The sequence below is a fragment of the Notamacropus eugenii genome, chromosome 2 (assembly GCF_028372415.1).
Source record: "Notamacropus eugenii isolate mMacEug1 chromosome 2, mMacEug1.pri_v2, whole genome shotgun sequence".
NCBI lineage: Eukaryota > Metazoa > Chordata > Mammalia > Diprotodontia > Macropodidae > Notamacropus > Notamacropus eugenii.
In genome coordinates, this window is record NC_092873.1 from 196,172,230 (window position 1) to 196,196,858 (window position 24,629).

Here is a 24,629-nt window from a genome sequence, read left to right on the forward strand (position 1 = left end):
TCTTATGGTCACTAATTAAACAAAATCTTCCTTTACACTACCATCTACTTGTTGAGAAAAGGAAGATATCTTCTGTTACCCATTTCCTCAAAGGGTTGGGTACAGTAACCCCACTTAGCTTCTTATTCCCCACCCAATAAGGGAATACAGAACTACAGTTCTCTCCACAGGGGATAGGAGGGGGAAAAACCTGTACAGTGGTCCATGTCATGATGTGAGAAACTGCTGTTTATATAAATAACCTCATTACGATGGAGTTCTTCAATGATTAATTGGTCTTTTGTAGCTTTTAGATAGTCAATGGATGCTTACACAGATGAAAGTCAGAACTCTCTAACATAATTGAGAGTTATTTTGAGCTTCCCCCTAAATAATCATGAGCTATCAAGTAAAAGCAACTTTTACTTGATTTTTGATTAATGCAAAATTCTACTTCAATTTGGGGTAGAGTGGGAAAACTGAGCACATTCTTTTTTTTCATTTCACAATACTGCAAATCCAAGTAGGGTAGTCACTGGAGACATTCGAGTAGGCATTGGCTATGCATTTACTGGGGAGCTGGCAGGGAGTATCCATGGACTCAGGCAATGTTTGGGTTACATGCATCTCTCTTCCAATTGCAGAATTCTATGAAACAGCATTATTTTCAGAGTAAGTTCTATTCTTAGCCATAATGCACTTGATAGAGTAATATTTTATTCCTAGGGTCAGTTTTCTGTCAGTGATAATTTTATGTAGTGAAAATATTTGTATAGAAAACCAGGAGTAATCAGACTGTGACCTGTTGTCAGTCTGAATTTAACAGAAATGTGCAGCCCTGTGGAGCACTGGGGTTAGGGGTAGGGGATGAAAATTACAGAAAATTCTTCAAGCAGCTTTCAACATCACCCAAGAAAGAGGAGAGGGACATGTTTGAGAACTTAATACTATAAAATGATGTCTAGAATTATGACATGAGGTCTCAATCAAGGAGAAATAAAATTGCTAGTTTGGTAAGGCACTGCCATATTTAAGTCAGAAACTTGTACTGAAAAATCCAGTTCCTTTTGAGTCTACATGAAGAATTGGAGGGTGATTATGCTAGCAATCTGTCCTTATTGTTAAGCTATTGGATAGTATAATTCAATCTATTCTGCAACATAGGAGCAAAGACCAAAGCTCAGCTATAATCACAGGCTAACAAAAGGGACAAAGAACCAAAAGAATTCCCATACCTGCAATTTTCTGGACTCCTAATGCTTAGGTGGAAACTCTTCCAACAAGAAATATAGAATCAAACTTGAATGATACTCTTTGCTTGATATTTATTCATGAAAATAATACCTAGAATTAGATATGGCATCATTTTGTTCCAACTTACATTTCCTTTATTGCAAAGCTAAAAGAGTTAAGAAAAGAAGACAATACTAAAGAAGAAAACCTTTAACATTTTTCTTCTATGAATATGGATTCATTAATATATGTGGACATCTCTTCTCTCTATGTTTCTCTCTATGTTTCTCTCTCTCTCTCTGTGTCTCTCTCTTTCTGTCTCTCTCTGTTCCTCCTTCCTCTCTCTCCTCTCTGCCCCCCTCACTGGTATTCTGTCTCTATTTCTCTCTGTCTGTTTCCTTGTCTCTGTTTCTGATTCTTCTTCTCCTTTTAGTCCTTTTTCTCTCTTATACTTTGGCTGCACCTCCTTGTCATTTTCCCTTTACGTGTTTCTTATGGAGAATTCAGTGTTAGAAAACACTGAAATCTATGAAAGCATGCCTCCTCTCACCCAAGCATTACATTTGTGACAAACAGAAGTACAATTGCCCTTTCAAAAAGAAACCAGATGTCCGTATCTTTGGATTAGAAAGATGACTGAAAATGTGTTTAGTCAATAATCTAGAAAAGGCTTGAAAGGAAAGATCTCTGTATCAAATAGAAAAAAATATTATAAACAGTCATAAAAATTCTTAGAAATGGCTAAGCAAGGCATATTGAAATATATGGAAAGCATAGATTTAATATTTAAAAAAAAGAAAAAAATTACGGTATAAAACAAATAACTGATGCCAAATCCTAACTTTAAAAGTGGATGTCAATGAATATCAAAAATTTACATGTATTAGGGAAATAATGAAATAAAAATATATTTAAAAAAGAAATGTCAAAAACATAAGGAATAGGAAAATTATATAGGTATGTGGAGTCTACTTAATCCTTCATGAAAACATTTAGAGCTGACTTTTTATACATATTTTGGTTTCTAACACAGTTTGTAAAATTTAAAGCTGAATACTGATACACTTTTGAGATGACATTATGCAAGTGAAAACATAACTGTCATTGGGAGCATTGTTGTCCTTATCAGTTTTAAATCATTCCATATCCATTGACAGCAATAATATAGTAACGATGTGTTCAGTTCATATTATACGATCAAATTGATTATTTTAGTGCTTTCCTTAAGTGAATTTCTAGTTATGCTGTTTGACCCTAGCCCCAAGAATATAGTGTACATACTGACTGAGTAGTGGTTAGGAGAACTAGAATAAACATGGCAGATGGGTTGCTGCTTCATCCTTGATGCTCATGAATAGAAGAACTGTGAAATTGACTAGGTAAGGGACTTCTCCATGACTTACAGATGCTGTAGCTGCTCCCTGATGCAGCACATTTCCAGCTTTCTCACCAGATCCATCAAACATCTTTGCCACCTCAACAGTGGCAGCTCTAATGACTTCCCACATAGTTCCTGCACTGCCAACTGTAAAAGATGAATTTGTTTGCTCAAACACCTTATACTAGTTTAAATCTAATCTAGATACATAATCAAAAGGCTTTTTTTCACATTAACAGTTTCTCAAACACTACAAGTGTAAAATGAACTACTAAATCTTTGCATGTTACCAAAAAACTCCTCAGTATTCACAACATCAAAGATGTTGGAAACTAGAAACAGAAAATAGCTACATCCTTCAGTCCACACTGATGAATTGGAAGGGAATTCTCCTATGGTGTATGTTTCAGAGAGTGGTTAGGTTATTATTTTTTTAAGTTCTGTGGTAGTTAATTGGCCTCTAAAGAATGGAAATGATTATATTCCTCAAGCTTCAAGGCTACAGATTCTTATAGAAGAGTTAGTGTATTGTCATTTTGATGATCCATAAGATCTATTCAAATGTGAATCTGAAAAAGCAAATTCATCCCAAGTTTTATTGTGATTATTCGGTCTTTATGTCAGTCTTTAGTGGAGGAGGTATACAATTCCTGCTGTAATTTTATTCTTCCATTATCCCTGAAGTACTCTATACCCAAATACAGGTGTTTGAGTATTTAGTGATGGATTTTAGTCTCTGCCCTGCAGTAATATTCTATGTGATCTGGAATAAATTATTAAGCCTCTGATTGTTTTTACCTGAGTCAAATGAAAACTGAAATACTTGCTACTTATGCTTAATTAACATTTTAGATAATGCTTTAAGTTTTGCTAAACATTATAAATATTTTATTTGATTCTCATCGCAACCTTGTGAGTTAGGTGCTCCTGATTCCCTTTTACAGAGAGGTAAATTGACTTACCTAGGAAAATATAGCTAACAAGTGTCTAAAGTGGGATTTGACCCAGATTTTCCTCAAGCCAAGTCTGTTGCTCAGTTTACTAAATCATTCAACGTAACATTAAAGGTTTGTTGTCTCAGCATGAAAAAAGACCTCAGAGATGATTTAGTCCAACCTCATCATTTTACAGATGAGCAAACTGAGGTAAAGTGAAATGACTTACTCAAGGTTACATAGGTAGTAAGCAGCATAGTCAGATCTTTCCAATAGCACCATGTTTTTCTTTTCTTTTCCTTCCTTCTTTTTCTGTTTTAAGACACATTACCTAAGATTCAGGAAACACTTGAAGGTACCTTCTTGAATACTCAGTATAAAATATATTGATTATCAAATTTAGTTATATTGTATCTTTGTAATCTAACCTTACAGTATATTCACTAGTCATTTATAGCAGAGATTCTTAAACTTTTTCTACTTGGGATTCCTTTTCCTGTTTCCACAATGTTTGTAGGAGTTGTGTAGCCTGAGGGCATGCACAATGCAAAGTGTGCATGCTTTGTGTTCAAAACCAAGGCTTCAGTGAAGTTGCTGATGCAATAAAGGCAAGTGCTGCCAGAAATACCTTGTATTCATTATGCCTTTGTGTTAATTAACTTTTGGTGTATATATATACATATATATATGTAAATACACACACATTCATATATATAGTGTGGGGATAAATGTATGTATATATAGCATGTATGCATGTGCATGTGTGTAACGCACACACACTGTATACATACACATGCATACACACACGTATCCTTTTTACTGTTGCCAAATTTTTCACAACCACGTATGGGATGGCAACCCCACAGTTTAAGTAGCACTGAATGGGGCATACGCACCAGTGGTCCATTAATATTTTCTTTAAGAACCTCTTTGGTTGTCTAAAAGAGTTCAGTGACGATATTTCCTCACTGATTTATCACCATCATCATTATCAATCATCCCAAAAAGCAGCTGAACTTTTTATTTACTTTTATCTCAGTATTCCCAATTACACAGCCTGCTTCTACCAGTGTTCAGAGGAGAAATTGTCTCTTGCTGGAATAAAGATAACTATAAACTTTGACACGAGAAGTGTAAACAGCACCGTATTGGTTCATAGGGCATACTAAAACATTGGTTTTAACCCCTTTTAAGAAAGTTTCTGTTACTTTTTATCTCTGAAAAATGTAAGTAACATACATACTGATAAGTGAACATGGCAACTTTGCAAAAGAAGAGGAAGCCTGTGATGAATCTGTGGAATTCCCAATGTGTATCACAAGCATCAAATTCACTTTACAGGCAGAAGAGTGTAAGAAGAGTGAAGTTGTTAGACAGAGCGTATTCTCTCCACTTTCACAACTGATGCTTAAGAGATAGAGGCTACATTAAGTCCTATCTTCCCAGTTCCCTAAGGAGGCCTGAGTGTTTACCTTGAGCCTCTGCTAAACATGGGACAGATGATTAGATCCTGAACAGGTATAAAAATGTTTAATGGACACAATGTCCCTTTATGCACATATCACCAAGGGCTGTTAGACTATAGTTTCTCTTCCTAAAGCCTTTGATGTAATCATCTGCCACAATTGCTTATGTTTTGTCTCACTTTTAGCTCATTGTATGCAATGATGTATATTGTTTGACTAATTAGTAGGGTTATTTACCATGGAAAATACGAAAATTGCCTTATTTAAATGTGTCTTGGGAATATTGGGAAATGACTTATAGCAAGGTTCAAATTTGTCTACTGACTCTGTTAACTCTCCACATTTATCCTTATTTGCTGAACCATAAAAAAATCTCTCACAACTACTAAGAACTTATATTCATTAGCATAGGGAAGGGTTCTTTCTTCGTCTTTAAATAATTATTGGACTAAAGATTAATTCCTTTTAACTATTTTCATTTTTGTGATCAAGTTCCTAGGGGAAAAGGCACTGTAGTTCCCCTTTACTATGTAATCTTGGTTTTCTGTTCACTATAAATTAGTGTGGGAAAGGCTAATCATTTAGAAGTATCAAGAAAGGGATGTTGAATTTTCTTTGTCTTCTCAAACATAACTGATAATCCCAGTCTATTACGTTTGTGGTTAGTAAAAATGCAACAAAAGTAAACTAAGGCAAATTTATTTTGGGCAAGATTATTAACAGTGAGACATATAGTTGTTAATAAAATAGGTGAAAATGTCCCTCTCAGTGAATCAGCAATCACAAGGGACTTAAAATATAATATTTATTGAGACCACAAAAGAGACTAGTTCAGTTTACAGGTAAACAAAATTGAGAGTTTCACTGTATAGTGATTGGTGTACCCCAAGTACAGGAAAATATTGGAAAAATGTGGGCTGCCTATGCTAAACTTTCTCATACTATATACCTAACATGCCCCTTTTTTGAATTATGTGCTGCCTTGATGTCTTCTAGTACCATTTCTTATACATGAATCATGATAAGAAATACATTTGCTTTTACTTGTAACTCAAGTAACTTTTTATTGCCCTTTGGATCACATACTTTTTTGGGGAGGACCTGCAGAGAGGACTGTGTAATTCAAAGTGATGTAATTTTTTTTTTAACTATAGATGTAAGACACTAAATGGTAAAAACAACAAATTTAAAATAGCATGGCATGGCACAATTTTTGTATTACTACAGACATCTTTAATTCTTTCCTCATCATAGTGCATCTGTAACCATTTACCATTTTGTCCTTTCAAAGTATCTCTGGAAGTCATCCATTCCTCCTCATTCTCACTGAAATAACTGTGAATCCCTGGCTCCCACCTATCTTTCCAGCCTCTTCTATCTTATTCCTCCCTCACTCCATACACTCTGTAATCCCATGATATTGCTGTCCTTGCTGTTTCTCAGAAACATCATTTATCTTACTTCTGATCATTTTCACTGATTGTCCCCCATGCCTGGGATGCTCTCCCTCCTCATCTCTATGCTTTCTCTAGCTTCTTTCAATTCCACTTAAAATCCTACCTTCTACAGGGAGGATTTCCTAATCCCTCTTAATGCCAGTGACTTTCCTATGTTGATTATCTGCAATGTATACTTTGCATATTTTATTTGTAGCTGTTTACATGTTGTCTCTCCAATTAGACCTTGAGCTCCTTGAGAACAGGGATGTCTGTTGTTCTTGTTGTTTGTTATGTTTTGTCTTTCTCTGTATTCCTAGAACTAAGCAAGTGCCTGGATTATGGTAGGTGCCTAATAAGTACTTGTTGACATAATCATAGAAAAAGTAGATTGAAGTAGCATGAAACTATGTTAGATTTCAAGTTAGAGCTTGATTCAAATCTTTTTTTTCTTCCTTCTCATGCTTCATCCCTCTCCAAGGTGCACTGCTCATTTATACAGGACTTTTCCTGAGCATCCTGGGTTTGGAAATTGAAATTATCTTTGACTCCACCTTATTCTTGCTTCACCTTTAAACTTCGCAACCCTGAGGGTCTTCCCCTCCCAGTTTGATTTTTTTTTTCATTAAAAGGACCATCTCTTGAGTAACTTAAAGAAGCCTATTTATTGAATGGGTGTATCTCACTCAAAAGGAGACTATGATAAGACCTTAACTTGAAAGGGCTAGGGTCTCACATTGCATCCTGGGCCATCTCCAGTTATCCTGATGAATATCAGGTCACTGGACTCAGATGGCTCTGTAAGAGAAAGTGAGGCTAATGGCCTTACATAGTCCTCCCTCACTCAAATCAAAGTCAACTGTAAGTCATGTCATCATCTTGATGTCATGGTCCTCTTCAAGAACAAAGGACAAACACTCACACAACAGGACTTTTCCTACCATACTGTACTGATACCTTTTTTTCCCACCCAATTTTCAGCTTCCTTTTTAGGGCAGGGATTATCTTTCCTCCTCTATTCGTCTTTCCAATGCTGAGCATAAGGCTTGAAAACGAAATGTTAATAAATGCTTATTGACCAATGGATTTATTTTCTATTTGATCTTGGGCAAATTACAGAACTTCTCATGGCTGGCTGTAGTTTCCCTACCTGTAAATGAATATATTGGACTAAATAACCTCTGAGATTCCTTAAAACTTTAAAATGATGATCCTGTGACCCACTGATTTTTATGACTACGCATTAAGTCTGAATTACTCTGCCCAGCTTTCAAGACATGACATAACCTATTCGCCCCCTATCTATGCAAATACGTTCCCCATTTCTCAAATAGTCAAATAGATCTGTGATCTTATTGATTTAGAAGTCCCCTCTGATGATACAGAGAATAACTCCTCTCTGACAGTCCAGAAACTGTGTGACTCTTGTCCATATCTACCCATAAATTCAACGCATGGAATTTGCCCAAAATGTTAAATGTCTTCCTTTCATTCTCCTGAAACTTCAGGGCAACTAGTGCTGGCTGTCACCCTCTTATCCCTCATCCCCAACATATGACCAGCCCATCTTCATTTCCTTTCATACAATTGCATGAAGTCATCTCATAGTCTCATTGGGTAAATGGTGAAGCCTACTCATGCTTAACATGAACTTCTCTAATCTTCTGAATGAATGAAAAAAATTATTTAACACATACTATGTGCCAGGTACTGTGCTAGACATTAGGGATATGAATTTGAACAAGATAGTGCCTGACCTTAAAGAGTTTACATTCTAATAGAAGATTACATCACATAAAGAGGAGCTAAAAGGTAAGGAACGGAGGAGGAGGATGGCTGAATTGGAGAGAGCATGATCTGGAAATAGCCAGGAAATGACACGGAGTCCTATTTCTGGGCAAGTTAAGTCAAAGACCAATAAACAAAGTCTCTCTTTGTGATAATCATTTTTAATTTTTTGGAAACTTTTATTTGATATTTTGTTGCCATGCAGTAACATGGATAAAATGCTGGCATTAAAAAATTGAGTCTTTGCTTGCAGGGTAAGTTTGGGGTCATTAAAGGAGCTTTGTAATTTCCCAAAGGCAAAGCAATCCTCCTTTTCAACCATCGACCTAATTCATTGCTCTCTCTACTGTCTATTCCAGGAATACTTACTTTTTGAAAAATCCTAGAAGCTATTTATGCAAATGCATGTTATAATGTGGCAATACACATCTTGCCACTTAGTTCATCTTGCGAGATTGGTCAGGCCAGTCTCTGTTCAAAAATTTCAGTTTGTTTTCAGGACAGTGGACAGTGCTACCAGGCTTGATATGATTAGCACAATGTCACCCACAAATAAGAACATCTGGAAAAGGTCACAACATGTAAGAAATCTACCTTCAACTTTGATTCTTCCCATTACCCTCCAACAAGCACCTCTGTTATAGGCAGGCTGGTTTCTTCATTGTTACCTGTATGAACTCTATTCATTTCTACTTCTACATCCTTACCCTGCTACTTCTAACTCCTCACCAACTGCTTCCCCATCTGAATTGTGCTTCTCTAGTTCTTTTTCTTCATATCTTGTCCATCTTTCAAGATCCAGTAGAAGTCTCACTTTCTTTGTGTAGTTTCTATGCAGAGAGAGATGGTCATAGTACAGAATTTATTTTAGTTATGGCCCCTGGATACTGAACAAAAGTCCCTTACTTCAAAGATGCCAGGTAAGTCATCTTAGTTTCTAGCTCAGTCTTGGCCTTTTCTTTTCTAAAGTGGGTAGATATTGAAAAGCTCCTGTGTGAAATAACAGAATGAACAAGGAGACAAGGGCAACAGGGACACAGAATGACAGAGAGATAGAGGCAGAGGCAGATAGAGAACTCCAAAGACAGAGAAACAGAGAGACAAAAGGACAGAGGAAGATAATTTCCTACAATTTTCTTGATCAGACTTTCTTTTAAAAAATAGAAATGCATGATAGGAGTAGTTTTATAGCTATCATGATTCTGGAGGGAGTCTTAAATTTTGAATAATTCATGAAAATCAAGATGTCTAATAGTAAGTACAAAGTCTTGAAAATCAGACTTTAGCACTAAGTTGTTGAATTGGGGCATCTTCATTTCTCACTCTACTTATAAATACAATGGCCTTCATAAAAGACTATATTGAATAATGGGGTTACATCAGTAGGCAATCAATAACGTGCACACTCCAACCTCATGGTAAAAACAAAGACATTTTTAGAAATAGACTCATATAAAACCAGCAGCAAACATCCATCTTTTACTTAACCATAAAAGGAATTTTTTTTTAACTTAAATTATCTTTCTTTACCAACTCTCTTCAGAAGTCTTTTCTAAATATTAATGCCCCCTTGTGTTGTTTATTAGAAAAACCTTCAATAATTTATTTTAAAAAATATTTTCTCTTTTTTCTACCTCACCCTTCCTCTAATACACAATCTTTTTGTTTGTTTTAAAATGAATCAAAATGAAAATGTGAGTATTTCAAACTTATTCTAGCATCAGATTCTGAGTTTCCCATTGTACACTGACATTGTTTGCTAGATGATGATTAAGTTGTGCTGTTTGTTAAAATAAGGTTACACACTCTGTCCAGAACCTAATACACTGGATTTTAAGAGACTTTAAGAAATAAATTTAATATTTTAATTTTATTTACTTTCTAATTCCTTGGGCAGAAATGTCATTTACAGAACACACAATGCCAACATTTCCTTTTGATCCACCCACTATGTTCTTTGAGACAAATGTTTTACAAACCAATATTCATTTTAGCATTCTTTTCATAAATTTATGACTTGCAAAGTGAATTGTAATAATATTAATCTTTTAAAATGTAGTCATTTCATTCAGTTACATATTATTCTTCAAGATTTTTAAAAAATATATTAAAAGAAAACTAATATAAAAACCTAAACCTCAAGCCTGCTAGTTGAGGCAAAAGCCCACCTTTCTGTTTGCCTTACCTTACAATCAGCACTTCTTATAGTCTCCTTGCTATGATCCTATTTATTAGCTATTTCCTTCCTGTAAGAAACTCAGTCTTGTCCCCAGGCCCTCACTCCTACCTCCACCTCTGACAAGTGAAACTTTTGCCTTATTTGGTCAGAAACAGGCTTCCAAATCCTTGCTCATTGCTACTTTATACAGTCTTCTTGCCATACTCCTGCTAAGGTACAGAGCCTCAATCCTGTCCTCAAGTATCCCTGTATTTGTTAAATTTTCCCATTAGATTATAAGCTCTGTTAGGGCAGAGGCTATCTCATTTATTTTTATTTGTATTCCCTGAAATTAGTATAGTCCCTGGGACATAGTAAGCACTTAAAAATACTCTACCCATTTTTACTTCTGTCTCTTTGTCTTTGTCTCTCTGTCTCTGTCTTTCTTTATTCTTCCTCCTTTTCATCTCCCTACTTTTCTAGTTGAGATCATGCAGACCATCTGAAAGCATAATTCTTCCTCTCCATCTAATTACATGAAAAGATTTGTAGAAATAGCACAATGTGGTTGTATATGATGGGAGTAGCCCAGGAATGTCCAAGAGCAAGGAAGATTAATAATTGAATGTTTATATTTGAGTTCACAAAAAAAGATACAGTGCATATAATGAAGCAGGCACTAGATTGATAGTGGTGTTAATTATGGGTATGTTTATGAAAAAAGTTTGGATTATACAAACAGAATTATCAGAGGACTACATTTCTAATTATCTTTGGATAACTCAGCCCAGTCAACATGTGGAACTCCTTAAATTTCAAAGTTCTAACTAAAAATATTTTCTCTACCTTGTCATGGGGTTTAGAACTTTGATGTTATAAATTAATAATTTTGAATCTTTAGCTCTTTGTCATCTTCAACAACTCCCCTATTAAAATGCATACACTTCCGGGCAGGGTAGCACCCCAACTATCATTAAACAATACCTTAGAAAGGATTTTATAAGCCAAAATTATAAAAGATAAGTTATATAAAAAAAAAAACAAAACAACCCCTAGAGATTCTCTAATCCAACTTCCTTATTTTTTAACATGAGGAAAATAATTCCTAAAGAGGTAGGGTGACCTGGCCAAGATCATATAGCTTGTTAAATCCAGGACTCCAAACTCTGGATTTCTAGTACAATGTTCTTTCTATTCTCTATGGATATTAATGATGTTTTATCCTTCCCTTTATGTTGATACACTGCTAGCTGATCGACTTTATGATTGTCTAGGGATACAACAATACTTCAGTATACATGTATACTTGCTTTTCCCACATACAAAATTTTGAAATGCTTTATTGAAAATGGAAGTGAGAGAATGGCAAATATTTCAAGCAATAGACAAATATTTTAAAGAATCTATTAGGTTCCAGTGTTTTTTTCTAGATGCTACCGATGCAAAGATGAAAACAAAACAATTTTTGACCTCGAAGAGTTTATACTATACAGATTTATACTATACAGACCTATTTTATGTGCTTCATATTTATGTTTGTCAAACTAAACAAGGGAAAGACGAAATGACTATCAATTGATAGGAATATACCCCCAGTGTAATTAAGCCATACATATACTTTGGCCTACTAATAACACTAGCTAACTTACTTTTCATGTTAAAGTCTTACTTACATAAAATTCCGGGAGTTGATCATTTAAGATGAAGTGGGGGATATGTTTTTATCAGTAACCACCCCAGCACATACAAGGGGGCCTGCTATCACAGGTTCTTAGATCTACATTCATAAAAGGAAAACAACTTTCAAAGGATTAACGATCACTTTAATCAAGCACATGTATCATTCCTTTAACCAAGTACATACATCATTCAATTAGTCCAGGGCATCAGCACCCTGAATTGCAAAGAAAATACAGAGAAATCAATAGTTCAACAGACATGGCTCCCTCTGCCTGAATTGAACAGACAATTGGACCCCAAATGTCTGATGATAATTACCAGTGAGGGAAGCATAGCATCTGGGTTCTCAAAACTGGGGGGGGGGGGCTCCTTAGCAGCTTCCCAGAATCCTCTTCTGGCCAAACAAACCCTTCCAGTCAGCAAGCCCCAATGTAATCAACAGACATGGCTTCTTCTTCCTGATCATGATTCGACAGACAGGTACAGTTGTCTGACCATTGTTACCAGAGAGGGAAGCTCGACATCTGGGTTCTCAAAGCTGGGGCGGGGGGGGGGGGGGGGGGGGGGGGGGGGGGGGGGGGGAGGGGAAGGGGGGGTGCTCCTTAGAGGCTTCCCAGACTCCTCATCTGGCACTCCAACCTTCTTACAAAAACTAAGCCCCAAAGTAAAAACCTCAACTCAGATTATTTATATCTTTTTTACAGCCAGAGGGCATCATAACCCTTTGACCAGGTGTCTCAACAGAAAAAACAAAAGGTACTTGGGACCCTCCCACAAAACAGTTCCCCTAATCAAGCTTCCCACAATGGGCAGGCCCATCAATGGGTGGAAAAGATCTTTAATCACATTAAAATAATTAGCAAATCAAATACATACACTGTTTCTAGTTAAAGAAATTCTTGTTTCTTTACTCCTTGTAAAGACTCTTGATTGATAAAGGCATGATTCAGTCAGAGGCACTTGATTATACTAAAACAGAAACAGCAAAAGATCCTATATTGATTGCCATCACAATATTACAGAATCATAGCAGTTAAATCAAAATGCCTTTGTTATCTAGTGTGATGGCTATCCCTCTGAAATATATAACCACCAAAACTTACACAGGAACTCTATGAATGCAGTTTCAAAATACTGTTTTGAAAAATGAAAATAGACCTAAATAATTGGAGAAATAGTAATTTATCATGGGTAGGTTGAGGCAATATGATAAAAATTTTAATACTACCTGAATCAATTTGGTTATTCAGTGCTACATAAAACATTTTATAGAATTAGAAAAAAAAATGTCAAACTATTCCTAGTACAAACTCTAAGAAGATGTGATCATTTCCCTCAAAAGTTTCCAACAACAGGTTTTTCCATATTGCAAGAAAAAAATCTAGAATAGAATTTCCCCCTTATTGAAGGATAAATTTGCCATTAAGGCAAGTCAGGAACTATTCATATACATGCTCAGAATTTACTTTATTTTTCTTGGCAAAAAGTTAATGCCAGTAGATAACTGAACCTTTAATTCTCTTATTACATGTATATATATGTATTAGGCTTATTGTTTTTTCTGAAGTTTTCCTCAATTTTCTTTACAATCCAAGTATTCTATAGTATTCTCAACACCAATTGTTTTTCACTTCAATAGATTATAGAATCATAGTTTTGTAGCTGGGGATATTAGAGGTGCATCACCCTAATTTTAATAGCAAGCAAGCAATGCTAAAGTGGTTAAAGGGTTTGTTCAAAACACAAGGAGTAAGTCATATGGCTAGGAGGCTCAATGATTCCAATCATATCCTGGGACTCCAAGTGAAATATTCTTCCCATTGTATCCCTTTGGACTCCTAGATATTCCCCGCCATGCTTCTCCTCTCTGCCTCCCAGATATCCTCAAATGTATAAACTTTCTTGATGTAAAAAGCTGTCCCACGTTAGCCTTTCTATTTGTTTTGAATAAGGTATGCATTCTAACCATGAATTCATAAAACTAAGTCCCAGTGGTGCTTTTGAAGTCAAACTTGCTTCTTTGTTTAAAGACCACTAGTACTTCTTGCTTGTTGATTAAACTTTAAAGTTATATGTATGTACATACATATCTTACATGTATGTAATATATCTGTGTATATGTGTAAGTATACAATCATTTGATACTCTATCCTTTCTTGAATATAGTGTTCTCTGAGGTCTGCAGTATTCATATTGGTGAATATATATGAAAATTCTTCTTTGTTCCTCCTCCAATTTTCCTAATCTTTGTAAGCGCACTCCATTCCTGATCGAGATTCTGTTATCCCTATATTTTAAGTTTGAACTCCATTCTCAGAAATCAATTATTTTTAATTCAACTATTTACTTTCTAAATCAGTTTTCCCCTTATAGACCCGTTGTTTTCAATGGGCAGCAAAAGAAAAATCATGATATGTTCCCCTAATATTTTGATTTTCTTCCCCAAAGTTAAGTAATCTTTGGGCATACTTTATAGGTTCTCTCTCCCTGTATCATATGAATTACCTGAAGTGTACAGCAGTTTTTATGTCACAGTTCTGTAACCTTTTCCATTAAACTCTTTTCAGTGCTTATACATTAAATGTAATGTGTTTATATTTAAATCTTGAGTTTAATTTTTCTGCTTAAGTTTCTGTTTCCTTGGAATTCCTTTCCCTCAGCTCCTGGTTCCTTCCTATGCCCATTTCCACCCACTCCAAAGACAGGGAAGATCTGTGTAACTCTCTTTTATTCTGTTGCCCTGCCCCAAACCATGTAAGGACATTTCCTTATGGAAAAAGTGGTAAAAACCCATGCTCAGTGCCACAGTTAGGAGTACACTCCTATACCTTAGGGGACTAGCTTCAGTGAAAACAAGACAAAATGAAACAAAAACACTGTTGGTACTTTTTCTAGCTTAGATGTTTTTTTAAGAAAAATTCATTCTCTAGAAAGGAGTCCTTTGAGTCATACAGTTCTTGATGAGGCAAACCTGACTCCCTTATGAATTCTTCATTGTCTATTTACTAGGCCTGTTATATCCCCATTAATCTGGAATCTGAAGTCCAGGATAATATTTGTCTTTCTATGCCTCTGGTCCAGTACTTGAAGTGAACTGCTCTGACTGCGAATGGAGTTATGAGTTGATAGTGGTTTCTGTGCATCCCCACAAGGAAACTTTGCTCCAGTCTAACTGTTAGACTTCCCTATTGTTATACTTCTTAGTTTGAATAGAATTACTGGTTAACTTCTTCACAAAACTAAAACAAGCATACAGTATGGTGGATGACTTAGGGACCAGTAAGAAGTCATTCAATCAATGCACATTAAAACAGTATGAGAATTGGTATTTTCTCCAGCTTAAAGGAAGTTGGGAAATTATGGTACTGTGGCAAATATTGCAAAAGAAAGGGTTTAAGCCATGGAAGTTCTGAGGCCAGGCTAAGGACAATAAGAGGAAGAAATCAGTCCTTGTCTGCTCGGTTTAGGAAGACTTTATGAAGCAGGTGGGACTGAGAGATCCCACTGTGGCTATTTCCTTAATTAGGGAAAGGCAGCATGAATTTAGTTTCTAGTTATGAGTGATTTTTATGTGTACTTTGCAAGTAAGCATTTCTCTTGTTAGTGCTGTTATGAATTTGATACTTCCAGGGGCTTATAGGAAGCAGGCTATTTAGTTATTGTTGTCAACATTTTTCATTTTCTTTTGGAAATCCAGTCTCATTCGTTGATATTTCCTTCTGTTAGTTTGATGCCATGTGCATTTCCTACCATGAAACATGGATGCAATTATGATGGGAAAGAATACAAGTTTAATCTCCTAAAAGCAGTGGGAATTTAGCCTTAGTTTTATCTTGTTTGACCTTAGAGGTATCTCATACCAGATTACTTTGCTTGTGCTACATTCCCCGGGGCATTCACCCTCAATGGAGGCTTGGTTTGTCTGGTGGAGTAGCAGTCATGTTTATAAAATGCATTTTTTCTTAAGAGGATGTGAAATCAAACAGACAGAAGTTCAGAAAGAGGTGCATAAGTGGGAGAGGAAGCAGCTGAGTAGCTGAAGATCATTAGCAATCATCAAAGCTCAGCCGACAAGAAATCCCCCCCAAAATTGATAAAGACGTCTTCTCCCAGGCCAGAGAAATGATGATTAAAATAGTGGTTAGGAAAACTACTAGTTTTATATTTTTAATTTGTCTGAATTCCCTAAGAGTAGGCCAGTTTTTTTCTGGACTCCATGTAAAAGTTCAGGAGGGGTCTTTAGGGAGCTTTTATTCAGTGTTTTTAATTAAAAGTCTTTATTTGGTATGATCTTGGCATGCCAATTTGCTTTCTTAGTTTGTGTCAGTGAGCAACATGATTGATTTTATGGCATGTTATTTAACAATCTCCATAATAAAAAGGTAACATAGATATTACGTTAAGAGTCAAAGCAGTTCTGCTTTTTGTACTCTTTGAACAGAGCAATTTTTTGTGCCTGGGGCAAAGAGTACCAAATGCTTCTAGAGCAAATGGAATGAAATATACCCTCAAATGTATGAGAAGAATGAGAGGTGAGGTGGGAGGTGGATGGAGCAGGGCAGGGAGGAAGGGCAGGGAAAAGGCAGAGTCATTTATCAAATGCCTACTCTAAGCTAAAAACTTTTCACATGTTTTCTCGTTTGATTCTCACAACAACCCTCTGGGGTAAGGACTATTGTTACCCCCATTTTGCAGTTGGGGAAACTGGGGCAGAATTTTAAGTAGCATACTCAGGGTAACCCAGATAGCAGGTGTCTGAGGTTGGATTTGAATTAAGGTCTTCTTGACTCCAGACAAAGGCCCTACCCAACTAGTCACCTAAGAAGGACTGGTGTCTGGAAGGGGAGCAGGGTGGGAATGAAGTATAGCTACCTAGTACCAATCCAGGAGCTCCCAATTCTAACAAATGTTCTCATTAGTGAGCTGTTAAGCTTAACTGTTTCAATTCTGAGGACTCTTAAGTATTATCAGTGCCTTCTGAATGCTAAGCTTTCATCTCTTCTACAGTAACATCACCCTAATTATGCCACTGAGTGTGTTAATATTGATCAAATTAGGTAACCTTTGACAACTTTGAGTCTTACTTTTTCCTGCTCTGTTCATTTAGGTCACTTTTTGCACTCCTGAGTTTGAGATGAAACAAATTTCATTAAGTTGATGGCTTCATGAGATTATTTCATTTTTAGTCTTGGGATCTCCAGTACTTAAAATATAATGACTGGAACTTTGGTACTTGGCATATAAGTGTTTAATAAATGCTTACTGAATTTAATTGATTCTAAGAGGGACAGATTTTTTTAAAGAGCTTAAGAAGTTAAATTACATGTTGCCATTGAACTAATAATATCTTCTAATACTACCACAAAGTATTGTTTTTGGAACTGTGGAAAAGAAATGAAGACAAAATGAACATCTGTTCATTTTCCAGATGCAACTTTAAAAAAAGATGAGAAAGTCATAGGACTAATTAAAAAAATCACACCATTATGAATTAAGAAGATGCCTTCTAAACTATGAACTGCTGATATAAAAATTCATATATTAATGGAGTTGCCAACTTTGAATGGAAATAAAAATGAGTAAGAAGTGTGAGTTACCAAATGTACTAAAACCTATTTACTTTTTATTCTTTCTGTCAGGGCTCCAATGAACAGTAAAGCCTCTGATAATGAAAACAACCCATGACAGTCCTTTGTCAAGGAGTTGGCTTTCAGTGAGGAAAAGAGTGCCAATTGCCAACAGTAATTTGTGTATCCAGGTGGCTTCACACCCAGGATAGTGAGGAATGACTACACACACACACACACACACACACACACACACACACACACACTTCAGAATGAGTAGGGCCTCAGAACAGGTTGCATTGCAGTCCACTTATGATTCATGTCTCAGGTTGGAAAGATAGAAGAGAGAGAATTCCATTTGGGGCCAAAAAAAATTGTTCTCTTCCCTGGCATTTTTTTTTTATCTTTTCCCAAATGGTACCTGTCTTTTTAGATGAGTTTCTAACAATGGTAATGCTTTTCTTATTGCTGGTTCAGGGCATGGCACAGCTTGCTTATGAGTTTTGAACCATAATGTTGGACAGAGAACTCAGCCAAAACATAATACCGGCTGGAAAGCCTGATGGGAATTCCATCCTGCTGGGTGGCTATCAGCTTGGAAGCCTGAAAAGTGTAGTTAGTCCTTAAAATGGAGAACTCTAAGTCTGGCAGGGTTTCTGCTTTCTCTTTGTGCTGTTGCTCTACTACTGGCCCATCTGTTCTGGTCAGGCATGTCAAGACAACTCTTCTTCAAGTCAGTCTTCCTGTTTTCTTATCCCATGAGGGTTGTTGAGGATGGCTCAATTTTGCAGTTTGATTCATTTTTCCTCCTTCCACTTTTTCCAAGGTGGTATAATGCCACTCATAAAATGGCAGACCTATGTCACTACTGTTGAAATTTTTAATTTTCAAAAGATATTTTTAGAACTTATATGAATGCTAAATAATGAAATATAAACTTTTACTTTAGTCTAGCTTTATTTGGCGGTTTCCTATTGTCCTGAAACCTCTTTTTAGCTTACAAATAATCCTGGCTCTGCTACTTAAATAATTAGAGAATTTCTAAAATGGAAGGGACTTCTTTGGCAATACACACACACACACACACACACACACACACAAGTACGAATGTGTTTACATATATATGTGTAAATATATGTTATATATTATATATACATTGAGAAAATTATCCCATTTCCAATGTATTAGACAAATAGTCATCAAATCTTTGCCTAAATACTCTTAATGAAAGGGAAACCAAACCTCCTAAGGCAGTTCATTCTACTCTTAGAGAGTTCCAATTGTTAACAAGTTTTTACTTTTATTTTACAACAAATCTACCTCTTTGAAACCAGTATCCATTACTTCTAGTTCTCACTTATGGGGCCAAACAGAACTAACCAAACCCTTCTTTTGGGTCAAAGCCTTTCAAATACTAAAAGCCAATTATCATATTCTCATAAGTTTTCTCCAAGCTTTAGTTTTTTTCAATGTTTTACCTGGTTTTCACATAACATAAGTTGAGTATTTCTCACAATACCTTTTCAGGGCAGCTAGGTGACACAATGAATTGAGTTCTGGGCCTGCAGTCAGGAAGACCTGAGTTCAAATGTGGCATCAGCCACATATAAGCTGTGAGACCATGGGCAAATCACTTAACCCTGTTTACCTTGGTTTTCTCATCTGTAAAATGAGCTGGAGAAGGAAATGGCAAACCACTCCAGTATCTTTGCCAAGAAAACCCCATATGAGATCACAAAGAGCTGGTCATGATTGAAATACCACTAAATAACAAAAATACCTTTTATTCTCTTCTGGAAACTTTCAAGATTATCAGATATCCTCCATAAACTGTTGCAGCAGAATGGAACATATTTCTTCAAATGGGATCTGACCAAAACATAGAACAACAAGTTGTTTATGTTCTTCCTGAAAGCTAATTTTGTGGTTTTGAGTAACTTACTATACTTCTCTGTGCCTCTGTTGCTCATCTACAAAATGAACAGATTGTACTAGATGATCTCTAAGGACCTTTCCTGCCTTATTATTCAATGATCCTTTGATCCTACAAAAATCCTTGGTTGATGTAGTACTCATTTCGTTTCATTTCAAGTGATTTGAAATCAATTCTCAGTGCTGTTAAGGCAGAAATATCCATGGTCAGTCACTATGCTGACTATGTTACAGTCTTCAACTAAATAAATTAACAAGTGTGCCCCTAAATTAAAATATATTCATATTAAAATTCGCTTGTATGAACTGGGCTACATCATGATACCCATTACCATTTTGATTATTTTTGTGAATATTTCCATCAGCATCTAAATATTGCTTTGTTTATAAAAGATGGGATATGTTTTCCTCAAAGGTCCAGAGGTTGGCTTGCTGTCTGAAGCTCCTATTTTTCCAGTGATTGTAGGTAATCAGGAACAGTTAACATTCGTCGTATTTTTTCATATTTTTTTTACCACCCCTGCTGATTTTTCTTAAAATTTGTTCCTCATGTCTTAGTGCACTGAAAATAAAACTAGTTCTATCACAGCTGAAAATACTGTCCAGTTCAGTCACGCTCTTGTGAGATCATAAGGATAGTAGCACATTGCCTAGATTCTGCTGCTATTAAATCAAAATTATGCTCCCTACCCTAGGGCTTTTTTAGCAACATATGTTGTTTGGAGCCTTTTGCTTTTAGCCATCGATCAGTGAGTTCATGTGGGGGTTACCAATAACAGAAAAATCTTGCATTTGCCTCAGATGCCTGAGAAAACAGACTTGCTATTAAAAACATGCAGCATGAAAAAAAATTGGTGAACTTTAAAATAAAGAGATAACAATAACTGATTCTGTTAGATAAGAATGTTCCTTTTCACCCTGTTCCAGCCCAACAATGGATGCCCCAACAGTGTATGTACATGGAACAGATTTGTTTCAATAATTGAACATTAAATATAATATCACTTTGTACAGTCATAATATTTAGTTTCTCTCCAAGAGGGCTAATATGTGATTAGCTTGTATATCTAAGTATATCAGGGTGAACACTCTTTATTATAGATGTGTGAAAAAAGGAATTCCTTCTAAGGGAATGACTAGTTTTTTCTTCTTGTTTGTATGGGGAGCCAAAATGGAACATTGAGAGGAGAGTTGTGTGTGAAATGATTGCATAGGCACAAATTGATTCTAGAGTTCACATTTCTCTCATCAAATCAAACCCCCTAGGTGTTCCCTATGCCTATGCTCCTTCTAAATCTTACTCATCTTTCAGGGCAGCTAGGTGGTGCAGTGCACCAGTGCAGGAGCCAGGAGGACCTGAGTTCAAATGTTACCTCAGACACTTGACACTCACTAGCTGTGTGACCTTGGGCAAGTCACTTAACCCCAGTTGACTCATCCTGGGTCATCTCCAGTCATCCTGATGAATATTTGGTCACTGGATTCAGATGGCTCTGGAGGAGAAGTAAGGCTGGTGACCTGCACAGCCCTCCCTCACTCAAAACAAGGTCAAGTACAACTCATGTCATCATTTCTCTGATGTTATGGTCTTTTTCGGCAACAGAGGACGAACACACACATGCTCCTTCAGGACACATGGTGAATGGAGAAGGCAATAAGACATTGGTAGGTGGACAGAGTGCTCTTTTGGAGACATGGGCAACTGGCTTCAAGGACTTTTATAGAATTAGAACTATTAGAAAACACTTTATACTTGATTTTTGTATTCTTTCCTTTATTTATCCATTAAATACTAATTATAGCAATCAATGTGCTAAATGATAGGGATGGAAATAGAAAAAGAAAGCAAAATAATTACTGCACTCAAAGAACTTTGCTTCTTTTGCAGGAAACATTTATGTAAATAAGTAAATGCAGATTATATACAAAGTATTTGGGGAATACTAGGTCTTGGGTAAAAGGAGGTACTAAAACTTTGATGGGAAGTAGTGATTTTAAGAGATTGAAGGAAGTATTTTAGTTTAGACATAGTGGACAGCATGTGCAAATGTACAGAAGTGGTAGTTGGAATGTAGTATACCAGGAAGAGCAGGTAGGCCAATCTGGCTGAATTCTATACTACAGTAAGGAGATTCATGTGCAACGGACATGGAAAAGTAGTACTGGAGCCAAACTGTGAAGGGTTTTCAAGCCAAAAAAGATTTCCTATTTTATGGTAAAGACACTCAATTCGGTTCCCCTGGAGTAAATTTGATAGCATGAACTCTGAGCCATTGATTCTCTTAAAGTTCTGGGCCCAGAGTGGACTAACAGACACTCTAAAAGCCAAAATGTGTGTTGATTCTCAGTCTTAGACAATCCTTTGCATATAAGATAGTGGAACCTGAATGGCCTTTTTTTAATGACTCCTTAGAACTCAGAAATCTTGTGACTATCCTGCCATAAAATAATTAACTGTATGCTGAAGTTGCAATCCGGTTGAGAAAATAAGACTAAAAATATGGTGAAGCAATGGAATGATTAATAGTCTTTGGTGTCCTTGCAGTTGGCTGAATGGGCACAATTTTTTTAAAGTTTCCCTTATATAAGATGCATCTAGCTTATTACAAGGCTGCAAATGGGAAGGATAGATTTAAAATCAAAGTGAACAGTCCATGTATGGGATTAAAGGGATCCCCTATAGGCTATACACATGGGCAAGTCTATAGACTTAACTGGATTCTAAGCAGAAAGAAGTCTAAAAAATAGCATTACAGTGGCTTCTTATATCTGTTCCTGTTTTTCTTTCCATGTGATATCATTTAAAGTTGTCTGATGCTTCTTAATTTTGTTGTAAAAATACAAAGACCTTCTATTGTTATAATAATCACAGCACTTAGTGCCTGTAGTGGACCACTATCTCTACAAAATAGAGGAAAAAAACTCAGCCCCACTGGGATGATTATTCAACCGATAAAACACAGTCTTCGTCATTATTCTGGCAACAGGCATGGAGGAAAAAAACAGCAAACAAACATCAATATTCTCCATTACTTATTTGACTGGTGAAGCGGGGCTGGTGGGCATGAAGATAGTGATAATTAGGAAGAAAAAAAAGGAACGAGATTTGTTAAGTGCCTTGTATGTGTCCGACACTATACTAAGTATTTACAAATATCCCATTTGATTCTATCTAGAAGGTAGGGGCTATCATTCTCTTCATTTTATAGTGAGGAAATTGAGCCAGGCAGAGATAAAGTGACTTCCCTAAAGACTGAACAGCTAAGATACTTACTGTGTCTAGGTCACATTTGAATTCAGGTCTTCCTAACCTTAGGTCTATTGTTCTATCCAGTGCACCACCTAGCTGCTGTTAGAATATCTGATGAAACTTATGAGGGAGGGGTTGAACTGCTATATATCAGTGTATAAGTGGTATAGTGAATTAGAATACTGGGCCTAGTCAGGAAGACTTATGTTCCTGAGTTCAAATCTGACTAGTTGTGTGACTTACTAACAGTAATAAGCTACTTACTCACTTACTAGCTATGTGACCCTGAACAAGTCACAACTTTATTTATCTCAGTTTCCTTATCTGTAAAATGAACTGAAAAAGAAAATGTCAAACCATTCCAGTATCTTTGCCAAGAAAACCCCAAATGAAGAGTCGGGCATGACTGAATAACAACAACAACTTGTAGTAGGAGATAATGAACTAAGAGAAATTTAATTCAGGAATATACCTGATCATTTACTCAGAGCAATGAGTTGGGAGGGATTTTAGAGATGAATTAGTACTAGCTGACAGGTAAATAAGTTGAAGTCCAAAAGGAGGAAGTAAATTGTCCAAAGTTCTGTAGGCAGTCATGAATAGAGCTGGGATCTGAGCCCATATTTTCTATGCCAAATCCACTATACCACTGTCTATTTATTTGTAATGATAATATACCACAGCAGGCATCCAACTTCATATACTACATGGCTACACTATTCCATCCCCAATACATTATTGTGCTTCTACTAAATGCACTAGAGAGAATAAGAATTATAAAGAAGAGACATTATTGAGAAAACAAGAGGCAGACCCATATTACTTTGGCCATCATTTAATCTATCTGAGCCTCAACTTCCTCAATTGTAAAATAAAATATTGCAGTGGATGATCTGAGGTCCCTTTCAACTAAAATTCTGTGATTTTATGATCCTATGAGTCGTGTGTAAAAAGTTAAATCACTATACATAAGATCAATATTAAATGAGTGATAACTGCTACAGCAGTGGAGAGCTTTGTGGTATTGCTCTTAGCTCAAGGAGTCAGAGAACGTTTCATGGAGGAGAGAGTTCAAGTGCTGGCCTGGAAGAACATGAGGTGATATATTGGTATGGAAGTTGGAAGAGAGCATGCCAGGTATGTTGCACAGCATGGGGAATAGGGCACCGTGGGAATGGGGAACCTAAGTATCAGGGAAGAGGATTTGTGGAGAAGATTAATAAAAGGAAAGGTGAAAAAGCCTTGGAGGACCCACAAAGTCAGGCTATTGAGTATTCTTCAATAGGGGTAAGTCTAACATGAGTCCGATCATGGCTTATTGATGAGGATTTATTGAATAGTTTGGTGACTTACTGCCTCACATCAAGTAGGAAGTAAAAAGAAGTACTGAAGAAGCAAGGAGAAGGTCATTGGATCATAGAATTATGGCTGAAAGATACCTTGGGGATAATCTAGTTTTGTTCCCTCTTTTTAAAGTGGTCATAACTGAGGCTCAGAGAAATTAAACAATTTGCCCAAGATCATACAGCTAGCTGAGAACATGTAGTTTTCCTAAATGTGTCTTTTTGAAATGAAATGTAGATCAGACACAAGTGGGAAAAATTCATTCATTATGAAAGAAAGCATAGGAAAAATTCATGCAATAGTGAGATGTTCAAAGGGGCATGACTCCTTGCCCTACCTCCTTTTATGTGAGTTTCTGTGCCCCCATTATCAAAGCAGTGAAAATGACCTTGCTGTCTATTTCATAAAAGATTAATTTTATGATGGGGTTTCCCCAAATAAATCTGAATATAGAAGATTTTGGAGGTTGAAGTATATTGTTGT